This window comes from Ciconia boyciana, chromosome 2, assembly GCF_034638445.1.
Source record: "Ciconia boyciana chromosome 2, ASM3463844v1, whole genome shotgun sequence".
In the NCBI taxonomy this organism is placed as follows: Eukaryota; Metazoa; Chordata; class Aves; order Ciconiiformes; family Ciconiidae; genus Ciconia; species Ciconia boyciana.
The window spans coordinates 42,961,415-42,988,208 of record NC_132935.1 but is presented as its reverse complement, the minus strand read 5'-3'; the positions used below and the strand labels follow the sequence as shown (position 1 = coordinate 42,988,208).

At 43.2% G+C, this 26,794-nt stretch overlaps 1 protein-coding gene across 7 annotated transcripts in view; it reads right to left on the bottom strand.

The window, feature by feature from the left end:
• Positions 1-26,794, bottom strand: part of PLAG1 (PLAG1 zinc finger) — a 52,890-nt gene that overhangs the window by 8,018 nt on the left and 18,078 nt on the right. For 3 of the 7 annotated variants that reach the window (XM_072852452.1, XM_072852455.1, XM_072852453.1), the window contains exon 2: positions 2,921-3,020. The gene's annotated coding sequence lies outside the window, so the exon portion shown is untranslated. Of the gene's footprint in view, positions 1-2,920; positions 3,021-6,017; positions 7,112-14,481; positions 15,052-17,304; positions 17,739-26,794 lie in introns of those variants that run through there. The other 4 variants (XR_012040880.1, XR_012040882.1, XM_072852454.1 and 1 more) reach the window with 3 other exon arrangements.

Sequence of the window (26,794 nt, the reverse complement as noted above, 5' to 3'; positions counted from 1 at the left end):
CTGCCATTACAGGGCACTCAACAGCCCTCCTTTGTCAGGGGAAGCCGACAGCTTCTTTTCATCATTGGAGCACAATTGCTACTTTAGATACCAAAATCCAGCGCTACTCGTTGCGGGAAGGGTCGAGTGTGAGGTCTGCGTCACTGGGGGCAAGGAGGACGGCAGGAGGACGGCACTCAACGCAAGTGTTGGGCAGGGCCGGAAAGCCGCCAAATTTGGCCTTTCTTCCTCAAAAGTGGCAACCTCCCCCCGGCCTGGGTGTCGCGGCTCGCAGCTGCTGTCCGCTCCGGCCTCTGCCGGGGCAGCTGCGCGAGAGGCGGCTGGGCCGGGCAGCACCGAGGCCGGGGGCAGCGGCCAGGCCAGGGGCTCGTTGGCCGGCCGCCCCCACGGCCCCCGGCAGCGGGGCAGGGGAAGCCAGCAGCTGCTGGGACAGGTGGAGCCGGGCGGCCGGGAGCCGGGCAGGGAGCACCAGGCCACAGCTGCTCCAACCTAACGCCACCTCCCCGATAAACAAAACGGACTCCTCGCCGCTGGCAGCGAGGGGCGGCTGGATAGCTTGGAGGCGGCCTGGCCCCGGTCTCAGCTGTCCTCTCTCCCCTGCTGAGGCTCAGCAGAGGTGGAGGGAGCCAACCGCTCCAGAGGGGAGCGGAGAGCAGCACCCAGGTGCGATGGGGCAAAACTAAACAAAAGTCCTTGCAAAAGCCCCGGTGTGGCCCTGGAAGAAAGCGGGGAGGAAGGAGAGCCTGTGTTTTTCTCATTGCACGGCAGGACAGGAGGGCAGGGAGGCAGGGAGGGGGAGAAGGGGACGCGCCTCTTCAATGTCCGCATTTTATGAAAGCTTCAGACTGAGACTTCCATTTGAAATGTGTACACAGAGTATGTCTTTGTCTATGCCTCTTCATCCCTCCTCCCCAAAACTTTTCCCTTGTCTTTACAAGAGGAGGGAAACACTGGCACACCAAGATGGAAATCTGCTGCTTTTCAACCCTATAGTCCTTGAATGGCAGGTTAAACTATGCTACTTTCTTTAAACAAGAAGTTTTCTAAGACCACCTTTACTCCCCCAAGTTTTATATGGAACCACTAACCTCTTTAAAGATATCCAGTGACAGAAAAAGTGTTTCTTTAAGGACTCTTATAATTTCAGATTTGTCTCCGACTCATTCCCACTCATGGGACGAAGCCTGGAGACATCAATTCCATGAGTGGGAACATGGACAGGTCTTCAAAGAATCAGCTTAATTTTATTTTCTGTCTCATAAGCAGCTTTCCAGCTCATAAGTGAAAAAATGAAACAGTAGTTTGGAGACTTGAGACCAAAGTGTTTCTGCAATAAAAGTAAATAAGACCAGTTTCCAAAGACTTCAAGGAGCCACCGATGTAATCAAAAGGAGGGTCTGACTCACATCAGTTGTGATAAATTTGTGGATTGAGGTATTTTTCAATATATGCTTTAATTAGAATCTGGTAATAAAATTAATTGTGTTTTCTTGTAAATGAACACACTGGTCTTCTATGCATATTGGCCTGAATATAGAACGAAATCTTGTTTTAGCCTAATCTCTCCTCGCAAATGAAGTTCTGAGGGAGAAAAAAAATCCATCCCACTCTATGCTTACACAGGGTGTATCTATACCACACGGGCACCTATATGAGACCCGCTGCACAGAGCCGACAGTGCAGCAGCGGTGGCCCTCGCTGCATGGCTAAGGCACCTACGGTCTCAAAGGGTAAGAAAGGGCTACAGCCCCTTTTGCCTCCCTGCCAAATCTACACCTAGCCTGAGAGGGGCAGGCAGCATCAGCAGCAAAAGGCAAAGAAACTACATCCACAGTCTGCTGCAGGGGAGTGTGGTTAATTTGACCATGCTGGGTCCAGAGCTCAGCAGCAAGTGGCCTCCGTGCCCAGCCGGTGGCAAGGGAAGCAGGCACCACTGGTGGGACGTGGGGAGGGAGGGTGAGCTGCTGCAGGGAGGGACAACGGACAGAACTAGGATGGGGCTGTGGGGCCAGGGAGGTGCAGGGAGCACTGCATGAGGGTTGGGAACATCTAAGGACACAAGGACAGGGGTGAGCTGGTAGCACTGGGGGCAGTGGGGGAGGAACTGAACGTGCGTCAAGCTGGGGAGATGCAGGATCTTAGGCCATGCAGAAGGGTGATATGCAGGGTCTGATGTGAGGCCAAAAGCAGTGTTTGTTGTGGAACAGCGTATGAGGCTTAACTGCTAAATTAATAACTCCGACAAGTTCTCACGCCTGTTCTCAATGCAAGGATCGCACCTCAGGCTGGAGGCCATCCTATATTCAGGCCAATATAACATTGCTGTTATCTTCTCCAAAACTTCAGGTAACCTAGCTGCTGTACCAGATGTAACTCAGAACGTTCTCACAGATGAAGAATTCAGGTTTTGTTCCTCTATGATCAAAACTAATTAAGCTGACTTTGAACTGTGTTTAAGTGTCCTTAAAAATGCATCATTAGAACAAATCTAGTGTGGATCCAATCTTTGACAATGACAGTGTTTTATTAAAAAAACATGTACGCACTATTATCTCAGTACCATTTCTCAACAGATGAGGCAATCAAGAACTTCAGTATTGATCTCTGAATAGCAAAATAACCACTTTTTTTTTTTCTTGTGGATATATAGACTGAGCAATGGAGATAAAACTTAAAAAACCACTGATCCTCAAATATTACACTTTCCAAAGACCAGCTGAAAGAATTTTATGAGTAATATTGCCTGTTTGTGTCTCAACATATTATCACTTAAAATCCTCATTCTTATTGGTGCTTTCACAACTGCAGGATGAATGATTATATGCAGTATCAAGTATAACAAACACATTACACAAAAGCTCATATATAGTACTATTTTTAAAGAAGCATATACTTAAAGCAGCCTCTGTTCAATGCACACCTGATGTTTGCCCACTAAAGTCCTCAGATTTTGGTCTTAACCAGTTCCGCTGACTCTTCTTGGAGGAAACCAGAATCCAGTACTTCCCATTTTTACTGGTCTGAAAAACAAAAGGAAGAATGGACTAGACTCCAGCGAAACCAGTATATTCAGAAAGGCTGGGATGCGGCAAGACTGGGGGATTGGAAAGAATCGGAAAGGAAAAGTTAAAAGGGATAGATCCAACCCATGCACAGAACATTATGTACTGTTAATTATAAACTGTAGGAATCAGTCGTTCTTGCATTATCAGTAGCAATTATGCACTTCAATTTGCAGTATACTTACATCATTTCAACTAATGCTATGCTGGACAATAACACATGAAGAGATAAAATTAGACAAAAGCAAAGGAGTTTTCAATAAAGTTAAAAACAAAACAAAAAAATCCACAGACCACAAATAATTTAGAAATAACAGCGAAACATGTAAAATGCTGGGCCCAGACTTGAGTTTCTTACTCAGAAAGGACTGAATAAGAGAAGATTTCTGGATTAGGCCCAACTTTACTAGAACCTAATGCCTTCATTCTGCTTAATTATACAGGAAATAGCAGCTTAAAAGGTGACCTGTAAAGGAAAATAAAATTAATTTTAAAAAAATAATAAAGCCTTTTAATGATGTACATGCTACAGGTAAATCCCAATAGAGGGCAAGTCTAGGTGTGCCTGAGCAAATCCAGAGGGCCTTTCTGGAATTTCCCTTATATCTCCCTTTTCCCTGCCACCATCCTTTTGTAAATTTGCAGCATGTCTTCCTCTTCTTGCTAGAAGGCCTCCTGGATGACACAGGCATATGTTCAGCGCCTCATTGTAATGGGGAGGTTTATCCCCTCCAACTCTTCCAGATGTGTAAGGGCGAAGCCCTATGCAGTGCACATACCCCACGTGGCATAGCAGGCTGAAGGTATTTGGCAGGAGCCCCAGAGTAATGTAACATTGCCCCCCGCACAAACCATTTTCCCTTCTCCCTTCCCATTCACTCCAGTGAAGTATTCTTCCTTTTGGTACCAAGTTCAGCTTCGCACATACTCAGCCTCCTCTGCCAGTAAGCATGAACATGAGCAAACAGGCGTCCTTGAACACCTATTAAAGGCAAAAGTACTTCAGAGCAACCAGCTGAAGCTCTCTGACAGCTGAGGAGCGTTTATTTGGGGCTTTGTACATACAGGCAGGAGGTAGCAACAGCTCCAGTACCCAAAGAAAAAGTGAAAGCTTTGTTTTCAACTAATGAGCAAGAGAGGGGGCACAACCCTCACTTCCTCTTTTGGAGGTCCCCAAATCACCTTGTTTCAGGGAGAAAATGCTGATGACTCTTCACTCCCTCTCCCAGCAAGACCCTTATAAATTAGTTACCCTGCGATGCCTATCTCAACATCTTGCACTATTGCAGCAGAAAGGAAGAGCTTCATTATCCAGATGTTTCTACTAACGTAGCTCAGAGTAAATAGACAATATTTAAGACAGCCACATAAATGTGATGGACTAAGTCCTTGTGGACTTAGTCCCTCCACTATTGGTATTTACCGACTATTTCCTGTTTGGAAAAAAACCCCCAAATTCTATCTAAAATATTATAATGCCCTCTCAACAGTATTTAACATTGTCTCTTAAATGCTCATGGTGCGCAATTCTCACCACACATCTAAAGTCACTCTAGCAAAAAGCAGATGCCCTCAGAGATGGGCCATTAGAGGCTTGGAAAGACGATTGTTTCAGGGGGAACTGAAGCAACTGGAAACAAGTAAATAAGCAAGATAAACAGCAGATGTAGTTAAAAGGCTGAAGAGAATGAAGGAGGAAGGTCAGGTACTCTTATTCATTACCTTATGAATATAGCAAAATCGCAATGCAGTGGATCCAGATGAGGACAATGCTATACCTACAATTAGCTGGGATCTCAACTTCTACAAGATCATATTAAGCAAAGAGCTTAACAACATACACACAAAAGGGGATAAGTTTGTATGAATAATGAAAACGTCTGCTACATTTGACAGGATTAAGTGAAAAGAGAAAATGAAAAAAATCCTATGCTTTGCAACAATAAATCTGTTTATTAAGGCTATTGGATAAGAGACTTTTTCTTATGCACAGAATACAGAAGTTGTCCATGATAATACTGATTTTTAGACCACCTTTCTCAGAAACTTTTGGTGCTAGAAAATCTCTGAGGCAGAATACAGGACAAAGATGTACCATTCTTCTTGTAACTGCTTATAGTTACAGTGTTATTAAGGTTTCTTCTCAACTAGATGAGTTAGGAACAATTTTTAATGAATAACAAAGCTCAAACTATTCTCCACGTGAAGTAGAGAAGCTGCAAAAAGCATTGCCACATGCACATGCCCAAAACCCACTTGGGAACTAGTAACAAAATATGACTTCTATAATTTGTCAGATTATAATTCTTAGAATTTATCAGATCTTCCAATATCCATGAGGCACTAATTTTGCTAACTCTCCAAACACCCAGATAATTCCAGGTTAGACAATATTTGAATTTCTACCATCTAAGGAGTCAAAGAAAAAAAAAAAAAAAGCCCCCAAACCCTAAGCTAAATAATTTATTCCTGTTTTTAATATTAAAAAAGTAACATACTTTTTTCAAAATTCACAGTTCATCTTTAAAAATCTGAAAAAATAGCTGCACTTGAAAATGTTTTAAAACATATTCGATATCTAAATTAAAAGGATAATGAAGACATTACACAAATACAACCAATAATCCTCCTCCTAACTTGCATTTCATACTTTTCTTAAGATTGTCCAAGCACAGTAAAGGAAAACACCAGTTTCATCGTTATTTTCTTTCAAAATAAGAAAGCAATAATGAGAACACAGTGTTGAGAACACAGTATCTGTCATTGCGCCTTGTATACAGAGCAGTGAATCTAACTTCAATTCCTGAAATTAATCAGTTTTAAACCAGAGGAAGGGTCCCAGAAACATCAGAGTCATAATAATGGTGGAAGCGATTAAGGATTTAATAGTATTACAGAGTCATCCTGGGTTTTAAATATTTCTTTAAGGAAACAAAACGAAAAGTGGTTACTTACCCTATAGAAACTGTGATTCTTTAAGAAGTGCTGTCCACACAGATCCCAGGTGAGCATGTACTCACATGAACAGGATCAAGTTCTCTGAAGACAGTAATGTCCATCCAGGCTGTGCCTGTGAACCCTCCCAACCGCTACCGGCAGCGGTGTAAGCCAAGGGGCTCCCGAACTGTGCCACGCATGTCATCGCACCACCTAACGCGGTCTGCAGCAATGGCAGCTCCCAGCTCTGCTCTTCACTCACGCTGCGGGGCAAGAGCCATCACCTGCGCCACTGCCATCAACGTGCTGCCTTGGGAAGTGGCAATCTCCCTCTTCAGCGGCTGCCGTAGCCCCGCCGCTCCCAAACCTGTGCTCCCGTCCCAGGGTTTTAGATGCTGACGTGAAGGAGCTGGCAAGGTTTGCTGTGGCTGATGAAAGGGAGCAGGGCCATCGGAGAGAAATACGTGAGCAAGAGTTGATGTCCTAGCTGGGAGCGTGGTATGAGGATGGGAAAGCTGAAACACAGACTGGCATCCTGGTTTGGGAAGAAGGAGGACGAACACGTGCAGCCCAAGGAAGCCAGGAGCTGCTGGTGCTCAGGGTGGTGATGGAGCAAACTAAGCTCAGGATGCCTCAGCCTAACCTCTCTCGGGTTTGCCAACAGTAAAGACTCCTTCAGAGCGAAGGACAAGAGATCGCTTGTGGTGCCTCTATGGAGAACGTGCCTGGAGGAGCCACAATTACTGTAGTGTAAGTAACCATTTTTCTTCTTTTCTGTACCAGGTGACTAATAGTCACCTGACTAAAAAAAAAGTACTGACAGAGGAAACCTTCTCTGTCTGAGCCGTCAGGGATCGCTGGGGGAGCTGAGTTGGAGGAAGCACCAGCAAGAGACAGTGAACGTAGCCGCTTACTGTGGCTCAGAAGAGCCAAAGCGACAGTCAGAGCGCACCTCCACTACAGAGCAGCAGAACTGACCTACGAATCTCACCACGTCTGCCCCTCTCAGCCGGGGCTGTTAAAATTGCGCAAATGTTGCCAGAGCTCCTGAAGATGAAGGAATCTACCCTTGGGTTAAGGCAACCGAAGGAGGAGCACCACTTGGCCTCCTCCTGCTTTCCTTGTGCGTCCTTACACACAAGCCTCTCACTAGGCAGTTCAATTTGTGGAGGTGCAGATTTAACCCTCCTTCCTTCAGACACCTCTGCTGGGACAGTTGTTGGAAGGGGCCGAGGGTGTAAGTGGCGAAGTGCCTGCACCACTCCAGGACGGCACGCTGGGACCTGCAGCCCTGCAAGGCTTCAGCCATCCTTCCCGGATCATCAAGGATCAATGTGCCTACTGCACACTTGCACTGACCTCGGAGCGAATGGTAGGTCTGACTAACTTTGTAGAAAAATGCTAGACTTTTTGCAGCAGAAGACTCATCTCAAAGTAGCTGCAGGTAGCAGGTCTAGCTGCCAACCCGGGACTTCCAGAGGTCCCTCTTACGGAGAATTAACTTTCAGCAAGGGAGGATCTCAGCTGGAGAAGTTGATCCCACCACCAGAAATTGTCAAGCAGATAAGAAAAATCCATGCTTAACTGGGAAAGGTGTTGGAGTATTGATAACTTCAGGGGTGCCCCTGTGTTGAATTAAAATCAGTCTTCTGACCTGACACAGGGGTCTACATCACTGTTTGTTCTTGGCAGGCCATCTGATCCGCATTATTTGAACAGCACGTCACTCTCAAGGAGACAGCCAGTGAAGCCTGTTCACCTGTGCCCATGTTTAGAAGGAGAATCCTGTCTTTGGTAGGAAGATGCTGCTTCTCCCCCATTTGTTCTTGGCTGGATGGGGCCGGAGAGGGAAGGGGGCAACAAAGGGAGGTGTCTCTCTGTAGCCCGAGTTCTCCTACATCTGGAAGGTCAAGCTGAGGGGCTTTGATGCTGGAGGACAAGAAGGAGGAAGAATGGGCATTGCTGGGGTGAGACTGTTAACCAGAAGGTGGGTCTGCCCAGGGAGCCTGCCTAGGCCAGGAGCAGCTCACGCCTGCGCTTTCACAAAGTGATACTTCATTTAATTTTCTGCCTGTTTTATTGTGTAATTTGGAAGATATTTGAACAGCAAGCAACATGTACGCACATGTTTCTGCCCTAAGCAATGAAGACACCTGGCACGACGGTCTATAAACACGGCACTGCCAAATGGCAGGAGGCACAGATCTCAACCCCCAGAGCCCTGCCTCCGGCCACCATGGCCTTTCAGCAGGCAGCGAGAGGAAGAGAGCCAACAGGTACACTACCTGACAGCAGCTGGGAATCGGCTGGGGTTTTACAGCTCCTGTTCTCTCACAAGCTGACGGAGAGATGTGAAAAGACAAAGGGGTCCACGCAGAGGCCCCCGGGGGACAGGGTGGCATTGAGAGGTGGGTGAAGCCACTTGGCCTTTTGCATTTTTGGACAACAGTTATTGTAAATAAACGTTCAAAGATGTAGGCACTGGCCCTACCGTACAGCAGTGTTTCATGCAAGGGGAGCACCTGCACATATGCAAACTAATCACAAAAGAACGGATAGGGGGTTTGCCTTTTTTTTTTAAATATATATGAGGATGTATTTAGCTTATCTTGAACTTCAGGACTTCTCCTTATAGCAGGCAGCTGAGTTCAGAGAAATCCTTCCCCAAGGATTCAAGCTCTAGCCTACAGTATAGAGGGGTGGCCGAGGGAGCGTGGTAGGACAGCAGTGAGAGCATGCACAGGCTGCAGGAAGATACAACCAAATCCAAGCATGCAGCAGGAGAACTGCCCGTGAAAGCTGCTGCAGGAAAATGGAATGATGTGGGCAAAACAGTGAAAATATCTATCCAGCGATCTTAGGTATAAACATAAGAACGACTTAGAGATAATAACACGTAAGACTACCCCTTGGGGAAACAGCCTAACATAGAGAACATGATGAATGAACATAAGCACTGAAACTAAAACCAGGCAACCACTGTAGTCTACTGTTAGTGACAGGACTTTACTAATATCTACTGTGTGCAGAACAATGATTATGCTGCAAAGAGTATTATACAGAACGTAGAAAAATACAAGAATTAAGATATTTCATCAATTCAAAATTTTAACAAAGTCTTTGTTGTTTTTTTTTTAGAAAACATTCACAAAACAGAGAAACTTACTGAAATTGCATAAAGTAGAGCAGTAAAAAACCCCGATCCTTTCAAACTAGTGTGAAATATGGGCAGCAAGATGAACAAATGCACTAAAATGATTAAACCCATTTCTTTTCTTCTGGGCAGTAAATACACAGATTCCACTAGTAAGCATCTGTTAAATATACATACCTTTTATTAAATAATAAAGCAAGCATTTGGAGGAAAAAACCACTAGGTTGCTGTGGGACAGTAACCATCACACAAAAAAAGGTATTTATATAGATTTGACTATTAAATACAACATAGGGGTTTTTATGATCATAAGACTATTTGCAATTCTTGAAAGCTGTACTACAGTCATGAAATTTGGACAACCAGCTTTTTAATTTTAGAAAATAACTCATTCTTATAATATGCTACACCAGAAAGAGTATTACATAACCTTTTTCAGAATATAGAAGAAAAATTCTATCATGCCTGCCATTTTTTTTTTCCTTCTTAAGTTTCTGGAAAAGTAGAACATGAACTTACCAACATTTATTTTATCATGACCTAATAGTCTGTAATTTAAAGAAAAAAAAAAAATCACAATACTATCCAGCATTTCTTTGTGGGCTTTCCATGTTTCAAATTACTTAGGTCCAGTTTAAATCTTGAAGAGCTCAGTTTTGGTTACTAAATGTTCCAAAGGATTCCTGATTATATACTAAATTAAAGGAAACAAGAGCTGCCTAGAATTAACCCATCTGATGATTGTGGTTTTATGGGCTTTTTAAGAATCTCTACGGCACTGCATAGATGTTTTCCTAAAAACTTTGGAGAGGCTGTGATACAAATAACATTGATACTGTAATTACTGTTAGAATGTTTAAAACCTGCAAAAGTGCTTTCATGTATTTTGGAAACACACCACTACCACCTCCCCCTCCCCAAGAATAATCTGCATCCATTTTTAAAGTGCTGATGCTTCTGTGAAAGCAAACTTTGGTTACTATTTAATCTGCACACAGGACCATGTCATTTTTATAATAAAATCAAAAGCAAATCCTGTATGTGTACAAGTAAACACAAACACACATCCTAAAGGTGCCTATGAGATTATACACTGATATGATCAGGAATTAATTGATGTTCGTAAGGAACATTATTTTCCTTTGTCCCAAGACATCTTAAAATGAGACTAGGTATGCGGGCTAGATTAACAGTACATCTAGGCCAGCATTCTGCCTCCAGTAATAACGAAAAGTACAGAACAGGTATGAACATGTGATATTTCTCACTGATACTCTTCTGACCTCCAACTACTTTGATGTGAGGGACTTCCTGAACCATATGTGGTTTCTGTTAGTTTAGCAACTTTCAGCATATCACTCTTCCAAACAATAGTCCACGCTCCCCCTGGAAACCCTATCAGTTTCTAGTATCTACAGCATACTTTCAGAAAGTCATCCCACAGGTCTCTCCACTACCGATTTTATGGAGAACCTCTTCCTTTTGAAGGTGCTAAATCTGCCTTCTCTCCTAACTGTCTATGTTCTTGTTTGAAAGGCAGTGGTTAGTCTGCCTCTTCCTTCCTCTGCAGATCTCCATGGCATTGCCCTCAATTCATTCCTTTCCCTGACCAAAGTCCCAGCTTACAGAAGTGTTCTTCATACGGAAGCCACCCCATGTAGCTCATCATCCTTGCTGGCCTTCTCTAAGCCTCTTCCAGTTCTAATAAATCCTTTCTGAGATGAAGGCTCCAGAAGTGCACACAGCACTCAGGAGGCAACTGGACCATACACTCTTGTAATGATATTCTCAAATTTTATTCTATATTTCTTTCCCCTAACATTTGGGCTGTGTTTTGGTGACCAATGAGCTCACGATCTAAGAGAATCACCAATCACAATCCCCAAATCTTACTCCTCAATGGTAATACTCAGCTTAAACTCATATATAATCAGGACTGTTCTGCCCAGTGCTCCTCGGTTACCCTCATTTATCTACACTAAATTCTGTTGCCCATTTTGTTGCACAGTCCTCAGCACTTTAATGTTCTTCTACTGGTTCTCCACAGCTGGCTCTCTTCTTCATAGCAAACTTGCTCACCCAATTGCTCATCCCCTTACTGATACCATTTATGAATGTGATGAACAGCACAGATCTCTGTGGAACATAACTGGGACCCTCCTTTAATTGAGAATTGACCTTCTACTTCTACCCTTTGATCCTACCTTTTAATCTGTCATTTACTTGTGCAAAGACCTTCCCTCTTACATTATGGCTCCCTAGTTTCCTTAAAAAGCCTTTTTGATAAAGTTCACTTTGATTTTTAAACCAGAACATCTTTAATTCTTGCTGATGCCTTCAAAGAACTCCAACTCCCTAAGATAGGACTCTCTCACAAATGCTGCTTTGACTCTTCCCAAATAATCATACCTACCCAGGTGGCCACCAACTCCATGCTTTGTTATAGTATCTACCAAAATTGCCTGGTACAGATTTCAGATTTGCCTGATGCAGGCCTGCCTGGCCCACACCACCCCTGAAACCATGATTTTACATACTTACATTTCAGAAGATTTTTCTAAACCTGAATACTTTAGGATGTACCATTTAAACAACATAATTAGGTTGCAGAGCACAAGCAGATAGGATAGGAAGTTACAAGTTTTGCTTTTTGAGACAGAGTCATCTAATTTGAATCGTAATGCAAGATGTTTTTAACAGTTTCAGTACTCAGTCAAGTAAAAGGGTTTCTGGTGCTCTAGTCTACTAGGTGGAAATCACAATGTCATTGGTGAACTCAAGATAAACTCCACTCATGTATATCACCACACAACATAATCCTGTGCAGCTAGTGATCTCTGCTCGGTCAGAGAGAGACGGTCTGAACTGGAACGGCACAGAAAAAAGCAGCCACCAGTCACTCCGCTTTGTGCTGTGCTCCTCATTTAAGCTGAAAAAGTAAAACTTACCAAAGAGCTCAGTAATTTCACTTGAAGGTCTGCTAGGCAGACAGCACAAAGGAACTGCCAGAAGGCAGGGACAGGTTTTAAATAGCAAAGTCTGTAAAATAAGCATGGACTAGAAGTCAGAAAACATGGGACTACAATAATCCAACCAGTGATTCATTGTTTGGGCTTGGAGAAATCCTCTACCCTACCTCAATTTCTGTCTGCTACAAAAAAAAAAAAAAAGGGGGGGGGGGGGAATATACTTACTCGTCTTGCTAACACAAGCTCAAATAAGAGGGGCAAGGTGGTGGCAAGAAGTCTTTGAAAAATCACAATACCACACAGAAGCTGAAGTGACTGTAATAGGCAAGACCCTTCACAGGAAAGCTAGATTTGCCTCATGAGGTTAGGTTAGATGGCTGGGAAGCTCACATTTGGGACAAAATGACAACTCGTGAACGACAGAAATAAAGTGACTGAGAGAAAGGGTAGTCTCCCCAGTACACATGCTGCATCCCGGGTGTAGGTGGTAACTCTACACAGCTGTCCAAAGAATGTAATAAGCGGAAGCCCAGTCCTGCCCTGAATCACGCTGCCTGAACAACATTGCCTGGGGGCAAAAACTGTGACAGGGTTTGGCATTGCTTTTTTCGTAACCTTGGATTTTCATATGATTTATTGAAGCTATTCCAATTAAAATGCTGATCCTGGTTGCCCTGTCTCCTCTGCCTCTTATCCCAGCCACCAGAGAAAGGCAACAAGTAAGAAAGAGTGCCCAATTTCCAAGCAGCTGCTAATCTTCCAATACACTCTGCAGCCGAGGAACTGCTGTTCTATCTGAAAAGAAAATACTTCATAGATTATTGTAACTTTACATTAAATAAAAAGTGTCATGTTTAGTCATGATGGCCTTTGCTACTGCTGCTACAGCTGTGATGCTGGATGACTGTATCAATGACCTTATGAGCTATAACACAAAAGCCTTAGGAAAGGATAACTGAAGATGCAGAATACTTAGGGTAATGCCAAAGCAAATCCCCCTTCAAAGCTGTTATCAGTGAGCCTTTCAGAACCTGCACAGCACAGACACTGAATGTATTTCTGACTCTGTTCATACATATCAGCTTTGCCTATGCAATGATGTTAGCATACACCTAATCAGCTTACCCCATTCACAGAGTGTTTGCGTGCCATTCTGCTATGAGAACATCCTTGTTAACGAGGTAAGTACATAGCTCTGCATTTGTTCCCATCTCCCATTCAGCGTGTTGAGCGGTTCATTTACAGTGCTCTGCTTCAGTCTGTCATGCAACACATTTTGGGATGCACATCTTATGAATTCTGAGATGTGATGCCAGATTAATGAACAATTAAAAGCAGTCATGCATAATTTAGAGCTACACGACTGAACACAGCAGAGGGAGATGAAGCCAGGCAGTTAGTATCCAGAACAGTCACCTGGAGTACAATTTTTGGATTCAGGTGACTGGCAGCAACTACTAGTTTCAGGCAGCAAAGGCAGAACCTGCCAGGAGTCCACACAGATTCTGCCCTGGAGTTGCACCAACAGAAAACCTATTTGGGAGCTCCTGTCAGCCTGATGAAATGTCATAACGATGTAGTCACCAAACAACTTTACCATTAAATCACAAGGTAATCAGCTTGTTATTGGCAGGGCAACCAAGTCAGGAAGGCTGAGAGTAGCATGAGGAGGTTTCTCCATGTCTGTCAATGCACAGGAGGTCACGGATAGCTTTGAAGGGATAGGGTTCCCTACTGGCACAGAAGCAGGTCGTGAGAGGCATATCTGCTGCCCTACTCTACCCCAGCTCCACCTCCCAAAACACACAGGCTTAAGACTTTATCAACACGACGGCATATTCCTTCATGGTCCTGCTGGACAGAGTTTATCACAGTAAGCAGTCACCAATACTAATAATGGGTGGCCTATGATGAAAGACCTATGACCTGCAAGGTCATTTTTGTTCTCCACAGTCCAAGACACCAGGGCATTTAAGAGCTCTCCTCTTTTTTTTAAAGCAACTTAGTGGACTCTGCTTCCCTGATTTCCAAGCCTACATTAAGTAATCAGAGAAAAACACATTCAAGACTTTGCCTTGAACAGCTGCACACTGCCAGTGGGGCAGGCTTCCAGAAAGGTGGAAGGAAGATGGTGACAAAAAGATGGAATAAAAATAGTCTTATGACTGTATGGTATGCATCAATGTTTCATGCACATTATGGGAAAAAATCCTGGAGGGCAGATGGAAACATGAAATGGAGATGCTTTTGTGAGTCCCGGAGAATGTATTCCTCTAAGTGCTCTCCAACAAGACGCTTGAGCTCCTTTCACGCTGTGGCAAAGTAGCTGCAGGCTAGCAAAAAATTTGCAATCAAAAGGTACGTTTTAGTTTAATTTTATTTTTAAGAAGTTGTGAAGAGATGAGTTTTACAAGTCGTGTGTTCAATTATTTTTCAGACAGGTGTCTAGAAAATGGATTTATTTACTGATGTAGCTGATGGTGCTTTTTCAATGAAAAAATAATGACCTTAAAAACAAAGTAGGTCGTGCCAGGAGTGCTCCTCTAGATGACATACACAAGATCCTGAATACTGTCAGGCAACATTTCTAATTAGCTCAACTGACATAGTGGTCTCAATATGGAATATCTTCTATGTTTTACAGGGTGTTGGAGGTAAAGTGCTTGACCAGTGTTTTGTTACAACTGTTTATGTTTAGCACCTTTGTATTGCCTGTTTCTTGTCCCCTTCCAGAATCGCATAATCCATTTCAATCTTCTGGGAGTTCTCCAGGAAACCCTCCTTTCACCACTCTGCCTTTGCAACCTCCTGCTGAGCTGAGCTGACAATTTCAAGGTTCAGATCCACCTTTCGTTTATCTTCTGAAATCTGATGGCTATCTTTTAGCTAATAATTCCCCTCTTCATATGGGCTGCAGATTTTTTATGTGCTAAGAGAAATCAGAAAAAATAACGATGTTACTAGTCACCCCATTCATTACAAACTCTATTTTACTAGTTTCTTCCCTCATGACCACATACAAATTCTTTCCCCCAACTTTTCATTTCACCGTGTTCCTTTCAAAACTGCAAGATGCCTTCCAAATTACTTCCACATACTACATATGCTGTTGTAGGTTTTTCTGGGACATACGTAATGGAGTAAGTTGTTTGCTATTGTTTCAAAACTTGAAATGGTCAGACACTGTTGGATAGGCATTTGAGTATAAAGGGTTCCGCCTTTGTTTTTTTTTTTAAAAAAACCAAAACAGTAGGCATTACATTTGTAACAGCACACGTGCAACTAGCTGGCCTCATGCTGAAGGATATTACTCCCTAGCCAATTCCTGGGAGACTTAAGGGCCTCATTTATAAAGACAACAGGCAAACTGTGATAATACACTGCAAGGCTACCTATCAACAAGCTTGATCCAGAAGTGCTAAAGGAGAATTGCTTACAGAAAGAAAAAAGGAAAAAAAGAAAGAAAAAAGGGGAAAAAAAGAAAGAAAAAAGGGGAAAAAAAGAAAGAAAAAAGGGGAAAAAAAGAAAGAAAAAAGGGGAAAAAAAGAAAGAAAAAAGGGGAAAAAAGGGGAAAAAAAGAAAAAAGGAAAAAGAAAAAAAGAGGAGAAAACCCAACACCTCCTTTACCTGCAATGTTTGTGTCAAACCTCCCTCCCACACTTTTCACTCCAAAAAATTACTGTAAAATACACTGCAAAATCAAGAAACATATAGACAAGCTCACTCTACTAAATAAAAGTTTTAGAACAGCAAAGCAGTTCAAACTTCCTTGTGTACTTCACCCTCAGCAAAGATTGAGCATGCTAATGAAACTCCGTGACAGCCCAGCTTTATATTTGCGACTGCATTAAGATTTATAAACACCGAGCATGACTAAGGTCTGGAGCAGGGGGGCAGCATAACCAAAGCTGGGGAAGGCTGTGATTAGTGAGGAGGAAATGAGAGGAGATCAAATCAGCTGCGAAAGGAGGCAGAAAAGTGCAACTCAGGTTGGGGACTTGGAACAGCAAAGAAATGTACCGTTAAAGCTTTAAAGTGAGACAGATGAGAGGATGCCACTTCAGGGAGGGGAAGAAGAGTAAAAAAAAAAAAAAAGGAAAAGGCAATATGAAAAACGCAAAAGCATCGATGTGATCAAGAGCTCTTGTATTTGTGGAGTCAGGTACTGGAGAAAGCCCTGACTCAGCACCACAGATGTGACAGATGACACTGACTGGGAGGAAGGCAAACCAGCACTTGTGAAACTGAAGGACGTATTGCATGGGCAGGGGTGTAGGCAGCAGCAGGAGGAAACACAGAGCCCCATGTAACGCCATCCATCCTCTGTGTTTGTGCATCCCTGCGAACACAGCGTTCCCTCCAGCCTTCAAACTCTCTCCCCTTGCACCCACGCGAGGAGCTGAGCTCCAGGGAGCATGGAGGTGAGCTGTGCCGTGGCTCCGGCTCAGCTGGGACGGGCATGCTCCTTGCTGTGTCTAGCTGAGCTGGGCTGGGCTGCTTCGTGCCTTCCCCACAGCCCCAGGGCTCCCCAAGGCAGGCAGGGAGCAGGCAGAGTGCTCCATGGTGACATTGGCACCAAGAGCAGGGTCACCTCTCTCCTTCTAGAGATCTGCAGGCTTCCCAAATAGGGCAAGGTAGCTACAGGACAGAGCTGCGAAGACTTGGGCAGTGAAGATAACTTGATGCCACTCCTCATGGGATGGATTTCTTACACAGAGGGTAGAGAGCGCAGAGAACAAGGGGAAGGAAAAGACGTGGAGGTACAAGGGAGTGGACACGGTAAAGTTTCTGAAAAGTCCTTCAGTACAGCAGGACTGGTAACTAGGCAAGGGTAGCTGAGTGAAGACTGAACAGAATTTGCTGGATTTGACATGCAAATTTTTGGGGTGGGGGATACCAACAGTAAAGGTTGTTACTCTGGATGAGAGGGTAAGAGAAATTAAGAGATGTAGGGACAGTAGCTGGAGTGCAGAAGTTCAGAGGTGGCCCGTGAGTGACAGTACATCTGGGTGGATGAGGAGCCCAGAGCAAATAAATATAACACGAGTCTGATCTAAGTTTGAGAACGCCTAAGTTAAATGGCAAGGGGAAGGCTGCTACCTGAGCCAGAGAGCTCCGCTCCAGAAAAAGTAGTTTAAACCCTCCTGTGAAGTTATTGTGCAATTGGGCATGCAATACTTACTGGATCGGCTTCCTCCTCCAGCCTCTGCAGGATCCTGTAGACATTTCTTGGGTATTGTTCATGTCTGGTGAGTCACAGTGCTTGCAGCAGGCCCAGGCCCAGCTGGACACTACAGCATAGGTGAGGCTACCGACCTTTATTTGCTGGGTTTTTACCCGGTTACCTCAGGCCTCTGCTGTGGCACTGTGCACCATCCGGGGGCGGGAGGGGGAAATAAATCACTCCTGGATGCGGTGGCAATGTCACTTGCAAAACCACAGCCCAGAGCACGTATGAGGGCACTGATCAAGAATCCCGTTGTATTTCCTCCTCTTCTGCTACATCCTTTGTGGTCCTTTGTGTTGATTCATCCCCGAGGCCAGGTCCAGGTGTGCTCTCTCGCTTTCATTTATGTGGGCAGTGACCTGTACCTGCCATCCCGTAACGATTCGTATCTGAGTAGGGTCAGACATACGTGAACCGGAGGCCACCAGAGCTTTGGCAGACTCTTCAAAGCTAATCAATCATTACAACCAACTTCCTTACAACCCCCACCACAAAGAGCAGCACTCTTGGCTACCTGACAACACGTACGGAGCATGTACCTCCAGTCAGGATGATCCTGGAGTAAAGAAGGACATGGGTAGTGAGCCAGGTGGGAAGAAACACAAACTCCAGCACGTTATAAGCAATTAACCCAAAGAAACCTTAGAGTGGAAACTAACTCACCACATCAAGCATTTACTGCACTTACTACAGTAAGTAGTCTTTTTTGATATAACTTTGAGAATTAAGTTCAGCACAGACACATGATGCTGCAGGAGGAACTGAAGTGTGTTCAAGGTAACATCCTACTGTGGACTAAGCCATAGTAAATTGTTTTTGTTAATTATTTCCCAGTGATCAACAGCCTAGACATTCTTTCTCACTGCCTCCGTTTTAAGGTTCACAAAGGGACAATTCTACCTATTATCTGCTTGAGTGAATCCTATTTTTCCATACTTAGAAAAGCAAAACAGAAGTAAAAAAAGAAAACGCAGTAAATTTTGCATGCAGTTTCTGTTTGTTAGGGCAAATCTTTTTTTCAACATACAGGAATAATATCATGCAGAAGGTAAAAAAAAAATCCCCACAATAGATTATTCCTCATCCTCTGCCTTTAAGAGACTACTCTAATAGATAACACAAACAGGTTTGAGCAACTGTAGTCACTGTTTTCAAGCGTATCTTCTCTAAGCCACTGAGATGCCAAAAGAACGGGTCAGGTGGACATACATTTCAGATCTGCTAAGTCCTGGTCCCATCTCTCTCACGTACCCCTCTGCAATTTTGACCAAAAGCAGCTCTTATCTACTGCATATCAGCTAGCGCATTTTTATCAACCTCCAATCCTTGCTTAAATAAAGAAACAAAACCACTTAACTAAATCCAGCCTACCTCTCTGGCAGGTATGCCCTTCTCTTGCAACCTGACCCGACCATCCCTAGTTGCTAACGTGCAGCCCTAGCCATGCCACTCTTGCAGATCCTACACTGCCCATTAGCAGTCGCAGCACCACACTCCTCCTTCAGAGGTTTCATTGCTCTAATGGCAAAACCTGAGGAATCACTTCAGCTCCTCGCTGCAAAAGCCCATAGGTCACTGTGCACTGTGAATCAAGTGTTCGAGCTTTCTATTAGATACACAGGCTGTTCTTCATTTACAAGGGCCTGGATGTTAAGAAGACACCATTGCAAACAGAAGGAGTATTTATTTACAGATATCATTAGCAATTTACAAGAAAATGTAATAAACAGGTCACGTGAACAGCTGAAGCACTCAGTGGCTAACTGGATATTTCAGCTATCTTAACTAACTTCAGTATTGCATCAAATGCTGTAAGAGAGCGACAGATCACTAATGCCAAGTTAAGTCATTTTCAGTAACAGTTCTCATGGAATTTTTTCCTTCTAAATAATCAAAACAATTGGTCATTGGACCTTATAAGGAAAAGTGCCATACCAAACAGAATTTCATAAAATACAGCTGGTTTAACTTCACAGCTCCCTCCAGCATATCTGCAGCACCTGAATTTTGGGGCTGCATTTTTATGTTGTTTTTTTTTTAAACAGGACGACAAGATAAAACTATTAAAATAATTAGCAGTAGAGTAACTTACTCAGATGGTTTCATCTGTTCTTACGACAGTGAGAGACATTCAATAAAACCACAGCATAGCAAATTTTAAACTAATAAACACCAATACTTTATTTTTATTAGCCTGTGAGATTTACTGCCAGAAGGTAGCATACAGTTAGACAGACCAGACTTACACAGATAACTGGCTCATCCAGAATTATAATATAATTTCAAGAGGGCTTCAGAAAAAATAATACCAACCCTATTTTTTCAGGACAAAATCCAAACCAGCAGAGAGTTAAATAAGAGAGGATCTTCTCTGTATCTTATGATTATACCACCCCTGGAAGCATCTGATAGCAGCTAATATCAAGACAAAATACAGGACTAGACAGAACAGTAGTCAGAATTCCTGTGTTGTATCAGATCTAGAGAGGATAACACTTTTGTGAACTCCAAACAGCAGCCTCCCATCTCTCCACAGCATCTTTTGAAACATGCAGTCGAGCTTGCCTCGAGTATAGCAAAATATATGTTTTAAGACCTCGGGCACTGGGATACCTGCCAAGTCACAACAAATATGCATACATAATCTAATCTACTTACATTTTGAGTGGAAACTCTGTGCCCTTTAGATATATCCCTCAAGGCTACGAATAGCATACTTGTTGGACAGGATGAAGTTTCCCTGTGTAAGTAATAACTGAGCTCTTCTGGCATCTACCTACTCCTCCCGGCTTCTTCCAAAACCAAAGACTGGGGAGGGAAGAGTGATGAGGATGAAGGTGAGGAGTTTCGGAGATAGGGGCAAAAGGAAATTAAGGAAGAGGAAACAGAGACAAATTATAGGTAGATTAGGAACAACAAGGCTCCCTTAATAAAACAGCTATAAGAAAGCAATCTCTTCCCCCTGCCCCCCCTTTATCTGGCAGGTGACAAGTTTGTAAAAAAATCCTCAAAATGGAGAAACCCATGAAGAGGAGAAGGGGGCCTAAAAAGTGAAATGAAGCAAAGCAGAGGCAAAGCAGCAGTGTTAACAAATTGCAAGGCAACACTCACTGTCCAACAGATTTGAATACAGAGAGGATTATTCACAGCCTTGGTATAGTCACCTTTTCTTAGGAAAAAGTGGCTAGAAAGAAAGCCAATGAAATCCTTGGGAGCCTGTATGGGCTTCTACAGCTAAAAATAAAATTAACAAAACAAAAATCAAAACAGTCTAGAATACACACAAGTGTAAACAAACAGGGGCATATTTTGACAGAACAAAGCAGTAGTTAAATAACTGTGTTGCCTTCTAAAATGAGGGAATATTACTATTTTTCTTTAAAAGCAGGTGACTATTGGGTTTGAAATTTCATACTGCACTTGTTTCTATGACCTATGATCCTTCTGTTAAGAAAAGCTAAACAACTGGATAAATTTTAATAAGAGATCTTTGCATTTGGACTCTAGAAGAAAAATTTCACTGGCAGCCTTACTTCCTACCACTAACCAATCTCTTAAAATATAGTATCTACTAATCCTTTAAAATACTTGGCCTAATTGCACACAATAATGGACAGACTTATCTGAAGCAGATCTAGTGTGGTCTACATTACTTGTTTTAGCAGGATTTTTTTTTTCTTTACTTCTAACAGGTAATGTTACAACTACAAATTTCAAACTGCAACTGCCCTGCTTACCCAAATCTGAGTACCAGAGGGCAGGCAAGGGAGATGTGGAGACTCGTGCCCATGCCATCAGTGTTTGTAACTGCACAAACGAGCAGTCTTTAAGACAAAAGAAATAGTTGTAAACACGAAGCGTGGATTCATGACCAGCTAACACTGGGTAATACCGTCTGACAGCAAGCTTTCTATCATTAAGAACACATGAGAAAGTAACACATAGAAACTTGGCTGTAGAAATTACACTTCTTTCCTGCCTCCTATCATACCGAAGAAATCTGCTGGAGTAAAGAAAGGTATGCATCCTCTTCTCCTGCAGAGAGAGCTGGAAGCTCATCTTACTAAACCACACTTGCTACACGTTATCGGCCACACACAATACACTTATTTCTGACCCGTAGCGATGAGAATCTTCCATCCCTCTCCTCAAACGCGCCGCTCTCTCCCAGCCCCGCCAGTTAGCGCAAGCTGCCACCACGACTAGTGCTGGGGGAAACATCTGCTAAAGGGCCAGGTACAAAATGGTCAAAAAGAGTTAGGGTTACGCAAAGGAACAGCTAAGAAAAACGACACAACACTACCAAAACAGGTACAATGGCCTGATGATTTCAACACGTCCCTTTCTGAAATCATTTGTTTCCTTAGCAAAGTAGGCGGGTGCTTTCAGAGGAGGCTATATCCCAAACGGGAACATGAGAACGTGTCAGATATCTGTATTTCAGTCTCATTGTTACCACAGTTGTCACCAAAACTTTAGGGTTTGTACCCAAAAGGCTGTACTCACAAACACGAGGGCTGATACTTCCCTTGAATTACAGGGTCACAGAAACCAGCACTGTGAGACATCACTTTTTTTTAAAAAACAAAACAAAACAAAACCAAACCAACACAAAACAAAACACTGAAGAATCACTCAGCATGGATATGACTATAGTACAAATAGTTGCTGCCAGTTAACCTCAAGGCCTGATCCCTCATCAGATTTGATAGCTGCCTTGGCAAGCAGCTTCAGCAGTTACCTTCTCATCTCTGGACCCAATCCCAAAGGCAAAGCAGCTATCTCCAGAATCAGGTAACTCACCTAAGCAAGCGCCTTGTTTTCTGGGTCGACCACAGGCAGAGGCAGCCGTGCCCAGCCAACACCCCAAGCTGGCTGGACACAAGCCACCTCCTTGCTGGAGGCCGGGCTGTGTGGCAAAAGCAGTGCCAGGCTCAAGCGCCCGTGAGCAGCTCGGAGGTGGGGTAACAGCTCTGGCACAGCACCTTGGCTAAGGCTTTGGGAATTGGAGATGGACACATCTGTCCAGCTGTCGTGTTGAATGGAGCACAGGACAGCACTCTGTCAGCCTGTCCAGAGCTTAGTTATTTTGAGTGTGCCTCCACTCCACTGAAACAGTTCAAGGTACGGTGCTTCTTCCTCCTTTTCCTTCTCACACTGGTGCTTGTCTGGCCACGCAGTGTATGAGGGCAGAGAGCTAAAACAGTCAAATTAACCCTAGAGACCTAAAATGGTCAAATTAACCCTACAGAAAAAATGCCGACTATTTCCGTGCAGTCTAAGTCTTTGGAGTGGCTTAGTGCCAGCACAAGAGAAGGCAGAGAAGAGCCATCTCAGGTACAGGGATGAGCAGGTTGGGATTCCCACAGCTCTAGCCCAAACTGCAAATCACCGAGAAACTGCACCCGCAGATTTCCTATGGTCTCTTGGCACTAACCAGATTGAGCAGGAACAGCAGAAATTTCAGCACCCTGCTAAACAAGGGGATTGGCACCACCTCCGTCTTGCAGACCCAACGTCCAAGAGGGTGGCGAGGGGAACCAACCTGGCAGAACAGACTGAGCACAACAGACTAATGGAGTACCACGGCACTGTGAGATGCTCTCACCTTAGCAGGGGTGATGAGAGGTACTAAATGACTAAGTTCATATTATTGGCGGTGCATGTATTTCCTCGAACAAACTTGGTCATAACTAAGTCAGCCAAACATCTACAATCACAACAGAGAGAAGGACTGGGCAACTGTTTCAACTCACTATTCCCACTACAGTGAAAATAAGGTAGAAGTTTCCAGTCCTCTGCACCAGAGATGGCTATCAACCACAGAGACCAACACAGGGGTTTCTAAAAGGTGAATTTAAAAAAGTATCTACTATACTTAAATAACATTACCTTTCATATTGAAATTCTATCTTCTGATTTAACAGGAAGCAAGGCTGCCATGTGATGAGATGGAAGAGTCTCAGAACAGCATCAAATCCAAATAAATACTTTTTGCCTCATTTCAATATTGAGGAAAGGTGGAGAAAAGTTATCTGGACATACAATTTATGATGGTAGCATGGCCTCTTGCTTGGAGCATGTTTTCAAAGAAAGAATAAAAACATGAAGGTAAAGAGAAAATCAAATAAAACGTAACACGATTTTTAAAAGTTGAACCATGTCAAACATCCAACTTTTCTTCAAAATGACAAAATAGTCTTTATATAAAGCAAGCACAACAGTGCTAGTCTCACTCAGTAAGAAACCTGATACATTACCACCTGAGCAGTAGTTTGTTGAGCTGAGAAGAGAGGGGGTAGTTCAGGAATAGTATGGCAGGAAAAGCAGCAGATCAAGAAGAGATGACAACAGATCTCTTTCTGAAAGGTGGAAGGATGTTATTTATGGACTTCTGCCACGACTGGTCTTCAGTCTTTTCTGATTCAACATTTTCATTTAAATTTTTTTTTATGCCTTTAAGTGAGCACTACCAAAATGTGTAGAAAATACAAAACTAGGAGGTACCAGAAGTACAGTGCAGACTGAAACAACACACAAGAAAACCTGCAACAAATCTTAAGGACAGCTGCGACAGAAATGGGATGAAAAATAACAACAAAGGACAGAGTAACGCACTTAGAGACTAGTGGTTTCTGCTGAAAAGTGACGTATCGTTAGTTGGAAGTAGCAGAGAAGGAAAAAGTTTGTGTATAACCATCCTATAAGCAGCTAGTAAAAGTCACTAAAGAGAGCTGGTTGAGAAGAAAGAAAATATAATGATTCAAAAAAGCAGCTGTATTTCCAGTGCAGAAAGGAACATACAGATGACACTACAGCGGACTACCAAGATCCTGCTGAGAACACCATGTATAAATCTGGTAATACATATTCACAAAAAATTTATTTGGGATAGCACAACAAAACATCTGACAAAAAACCCCAACCAACCAAACAAAAAACCCAAACAAAATGTCTTAAGTACACCAATGAGAAAATCAGCAGGGCTCGCACAAAAAATAAGTGTAAGCTTATCATAAGTAAGTTTAGGCTGGAAATTAAAAGGGTTCCTAGCCAACAAAACACTGGCTTTAAGTTTACATGTCAGAAGATAGGGATGTGAAGAGAGGAAAAAATGTAACTAGGAGCTATATAGGTTCACAGACAGACATGGTTTCTGTGACAGCAAGGCATTTGGCTCAGCCAGGGTGATTTGTTCCAGCTCTGGGTGATTTGTTCCAGTTCTGGGTCCCTGAATTCTCATCGGAACACAACGATGGTCCTAGCGGGTCAGAGCAGAAGCCCATCTAGACCAGCAGCCTTGCTCCAGTACGAGCAGATCATGAAGGCGGCCAGCGTGTAGTATTTTGGGCAAATATCAACGTTTGTGATAGGGACTTTCTGCACTAGATAGATTTAATAGCCCTCTTTTCCACTAATTTGGCAGTCCCCTCTTATGCCCATGCAAGCTTTTTTTTACTCAGAACATCCCACGGCAAGGAGTTCCACAGCGTAATTTCACATTTTATTCACATCTGCTTTCTTTTAGCTTGTTCTGAACCCATCTCCCACTAGTCCTCTTTCCTCTCAGTTAATAATTTTGCTCTTCCTTCATCTCATCTATGCCACTCATGATTCCTTTATGATCCCCTGTCTATGATATGAAACCTCTATTGTATTCTCCCTTTTGTAGTCTTTTACCAGGCTGAAAAGTCTAAGCCGACTTAGACATTCCTTGCATGGAAGCTGTTTCACTAGTTTGTTCATATTCATCACCTTGTCCTGTATTTTCTCCATTCTACATATATCTTTTGTACAGTATTCAGGAGACAGACACACCACAGATTGCTGCCTGTTTTATTTCTTTCCTAACAATTCCCAATGTCCACCGAAGTACTACAGATAGTAAGCCTGATGTCTCTACGTCAGGCAAGCCAGCACAAACCTGGAATAACAACGGAGGGGGGCGGGGAAGGGTGGGAGGACACATGAACAAACACAACATATTGGTGAAGAGGCAACACAACTTTTGGAAAAGGAAATCAAGCTCTATGGAGTAAGTGGAGTTCTCCGAAAGAATCAATAAACACGTAGATAAGGGAGATGCAACTGAACGGCATGCAGGCATACCTGCACTGAAGTGGCTACAGACGGACAGACAAAGCTGAACAGCCTGGTAGTTACTGCCTCTTCCAATAAAAGAGCTGGAGATGTGAAGTGAAACGATGAAGACACAGGCCCAAGAAGGAAATGTACCTGTTCTGTGTGGAACTCCTTGCATTTCTGCTGTGGAATTTCTGCTGTGGAACTCCTTGCAACAGGGTGTTTAGACACTTAAGAGTTGACAAAGGCTCAAGATGTCACAGGAAAAAGTTCATGGAAAGGGTCCAGTAAGGGTTAGTAAATACAAACCCACCATATCTGGCTCAGGAAGCCTTTGACAAGCAAATTATTGCAGATCAGGAGAATACTCTGGGAAAGCTATCCCTACACGCTTGCCCTGCTCCTGTGCCTTTCACCGCACCTTTGGTTTTGCCACTGTCAGAAACAGAACACCAGGCTTTGATATGCACACAAGTGTAATTATTCTTACTAAATAAAATGCAAACAGAATTTAATCAGCATTTATCAGGTTGATTAAAAGTACTATTTGTCATCTCAGGCCTTGATTGGGCTGCTAAGACCTGCAATAACAGTTCTCGAATAACTCATGATTTGAAAGCAGGACAATTCCTCTGTTAATTTACACAAGAACCGACACTGCTGTCAGTAGGTACAAATGTTAACTCAAATCCAGCATATTTTACTATTGGCAGAATGAGTAGGATCACATTTCACCATGCTGCCAAACACTTGCCATTATAAGACAAACTCCTCTACATAAGACAACTTCAGACTTTGCCAAACTGCCATTGTTTGGGCTGAAATTTTACAAGTTAGTGTCTGCTTCAGTGTTTTGTTTCTTCACTTTTTATTCATTCAACACAGTACAGCCATTTCAAAAAAATAAAGGTTAATGTAAAAAAAATTTTGTCTGTGTCAAAAGACTGGCAGACTTTTCCTACTTTTCCTAGAGTTTTGAACCCCTGTCCTTTGGGATGGAGACTTGAAATTAGACAGGGATAGTGGTAGAGCTGTCATTCCTGTGAACTCTACCCAAATTTGGCCAATTTCTTGATTGCTTATTCCACAAGCCCTTTAGTCATTCAGAAACCAATCTTTTGAGTCAGATAATTGAACGCTGTCCTAGAGAACTCAGATTCTACTAGAGATCTCTGTGTCATTTAAATTGAACGCTACAGAAGAGGTCATTAATTTTCCAGGTCCTTGGCATGAGTCTACAAGGAGTGATTTGCAGAAATACTTAGTGCCTGCAGCTGCAGTGGAAGGCAGTGAAAGCCGCGTTCTAAACAGATTATGAAGACAATGGCTTTGAAAAACTCGGCCTAGTAATCTCAAAACAGGT